At 45.7% G+C, this 2,944-nt stretch overlaps 1 long non-coding RNA gene across 1 annotated transcript in view; it reads right to left on the bottom strand.

The window, feature by feature from the left end:
- Positions 1–2,153, bottom strand: part of LOC139027372 (uncharacterized) — a 5,598-nt gene extending 3,445 nt beyond the window's left edge. The window contains exons 1-2 of the long non-coding RNA XR_011479453.1: positions 2,036–2,153; positions 1,536–1,655 (exon numbers count right to left, since the gene is read on the bottom strand). This is a non-coding gene — a long non-coding RNA (uncharacterized lncRNA). The remainder of the gene's footprint in view (positions 1–1,535; positions 1,656–2,035) is intronic.
- Positions 2,154–2,944: the final 791 nt, after the last annotated feature.

Raw genomic sequence — 2,944 nt, 5'->3', positions numbered from 1 at the left:
AATCCACTGTAGAGTACCTGTAGTTATCCTAGCTGTAGAGCTGAGCTATTCCTACCTGTAAGGGCGGGGGAATACCTGAAGCTGTATCCTATGCTGTAGAGTACCTGAAGCGCCTTTATCCCTAGCTGTAGACGGTACCTAAGGCTACTGATTCCTCAGCTGTACGAGGTACCTGGAAGGCTGTATCCTAGCTGTAGATGGTACTGTGTAAGGCGTACTACCTCACCTGTATGTCAGAGGTACCTTGAAGGCTAGTCCCATAGCTGTAGAGGTTACTGAAGGCTGTAATTCCTAGGTAAGGTACCTGAAGGCTGTTCCCTACCTTAGCGTCACGGAGCTGGTATCCTACCTTAAGGTCACTGAAGGCTATATACCCTAGCTGTTAGAGACCTGTAAGGGCTATTCCCTACCTGTTTTTTTTTTTATAGAGGTAACTTGAAGCATATCCACTGTAGAGGTACCTGAAGGCTGTATCCTATTCTGTAGAGGTACTCTGAAGGTATTCCCTTAGCTGTAGAGTACTTGAGGCTATATCCTCTGTAGAGGTACCTTGAGGCTATATCCCTAGCTGTAGAGTACCTGAAGGCTGTATCCCTAGTGTTAGAGTGTACTGAAGGCTTATTCCTGCTGTAGAGGTACCTGAAGGCTATATTCCCTAGTTAGAGGTCCTGAAGGCTAATATCCCTAGCTAGAGGTACCTTGAAGGCTATATCCCTAGCTGTAGAGTCCTGTAAGGCTGTATCCCTACGTGGTGCAGTTACCTGAAGGCTATATCCCCGCTGTAGAGGTACTGAATGTATATCCTTAGCGAAGGTCCTGAGGCTGTATCCCTGCTGTTAAATGTACTGAAGCTATTCCCTGCTGTTAGATACCTGAAGGCGTTCTAAGCTTGAGGTCTGAATGGCTAATCCTACTGTAGATACTGAATGCTATCCTAGCTGTGAGTACCTGAAGGCCTATATCCCTAGTGTAGAGGTTCCTGAAGGCTGTATCCCTACCTGTAGAGTAACTGAAGGGCTGTATCGCCTACCGTAGATACCTGAGGCATATCCATAAGCTGTAGAGGACCTGAAGCTATATCCCTACCTGTTAGGAGGTACCTGAGCTGTATCCCTATTTGTAGATGTACCTGAGGCATATATCCTAGCTGTAGAGTACCTGAAGGCTATATGCCTTACCTGTAGAGGTACTGAGGCTGACCACCTGTAGAGTACCTGAGGCTGTTCCCTAGCTGTAGATACCGTGAAGGCTTATCACCTACCTGTAGAGTACCTAGGCTGCTTCCACTACCTGTTAGAGGTACTGAAGGCTTATATCCTACTGTAGAGAGTACCTCACGGGCTATATTCCCTGGGTAGAGAACCCTGAAGGTGTATCCCTACGTGTAGACTGTACCTGAAGGCTAATATCCCTAGCTGTAGATGTACCGAAAGCCTAATCCACCTGTAGAGTACTGGAGGCTAATATCCCTAGCTGTAGAGGTACCTGAAGGCTATATCCCTAGCTGTAGAGGTACCTGAAGGCTGTATCCTCACCTGTATGTAGAGGTACTCGAAGGCTGCAGGGTCCCTCCTGAGCAGGTCTGCCGGGTCCTTGGGGAAGAAACAGATACGGAAGAGACACTTCATCCCCTGGAAATACGTCCTGTGCACCACCTGAGGAGAGAGAGGGAGACGGCATGAATAACATCTATATCATAACAGCTTCCCTCCCAACATAGTAGACAAACACAGCTAGTCATTGGAAGGTGATTCCATGCCATATCGAGTGTAATGTAATATAATTCTATTGAATTTTATTTCTATGAGTGTAAACATGAGTACCGGTCAAACTGCCATGGTCTGAAGGGCTTAGTCCTTGGTAGTGATTCTAATTTTAATGTGGTGATACCATTCAATCTAGTCTGGTTGAGCCGGACTCACCATTGAGCACAGAATTCGGTCTGGTTTAACCAGGCTATATTACACCCACACTGCTCTTAGAATGACTRTAACACGGTAATCAGGAGGAATACAGTAACTGTTGGCWCCCTTACATGTGAGAGCGGCTGGTTCTCCTGCAGCAGGTGTAGTCTCTGGTTCTGGTCCAGCCCACCTGACTCCAGCACCAGGGCAAAGTGCTCGATGTAACGCAGAGACAGGCGGTCCTGCAGGGACGAGATCACATCCTAGAGAAGGAGAAAGAAAGAKAGATTTATTTGCAGTTTATGGATATGCATTTATCTCTTGCAGTATTTAGACAATACTTACTGTCCTCCTGTGTTATGTGAATCTGTGCTATGTTGATTATTCTGCCACCAATACACCAAATGATCCTGTTATCTTCTCCATCGAGGGCTTCAGAGGTCATTCCCTATCTGCACTATGATGACCTGCCAGAGGAAAATACCACCTGGCCTTCCATTTGGCACCCTATTCCCTATATAGTGCAGTAATTGTCAAAAGTAGTGCACTATGTAGGGAAAGGGAATAGTGTATTATTTGGGACGTATCCCATGTGTCCATAATGGCCAGAGTTCTATTTGCCCTCCTCTCACAGTGTTGCATTGGGATCAATATTCTGTATGACTMGCTAGGTTTCCATCCATTCGGCGCCGGATTTTCATGCGAAAATTCTAAAATCTGCATAAAGAAAATATGATAATTTTTCCACCAAATGGACTTGTGGAGGAGAAAAGCCAGCACGTGATGACGTGGTGCACACAAAATGTACTTTTTCACTTAAGTTTTCATGTACCGAATACAAAATCTAAAGTTCAATGTAATTCCATCGCATTTTCAACTCTGCCGATAGTTTTGTGACAAAAACTGTTGTGTTAAATAATAAATGTGACTACTCTGGTCCTGTCATATGCACTATAACCAACAGCTCACAGATACAGTGTGGGTAGGCTGTGTGGGTAGACTGTGTGGGTAGGCTGTGTGGGTAGGCAGTGTGGGTAGGC

Source organism: Salvelinus sp. IW2-2015, unplaced genomic scaffold, assembly GCF_002910315.2.
Source record: "Salvelinus sp. IW2-2015 unplaced genomic scaffold, ASM291031v2 Un_scaffold11747, whole genome shotgun sequence".
NCBI classification, from domain to species: Eukaryota; Metazoa; Chordata; class Actinopteri; order Salmoniformes; family Salmonidae; genus Salvelinus; species Salvelinus sp. IW2-2015.
Note: the sequence above shows the minus strand (reverse complement) of the source record. Positions and strands in the feature narration are given on the sequence as shown.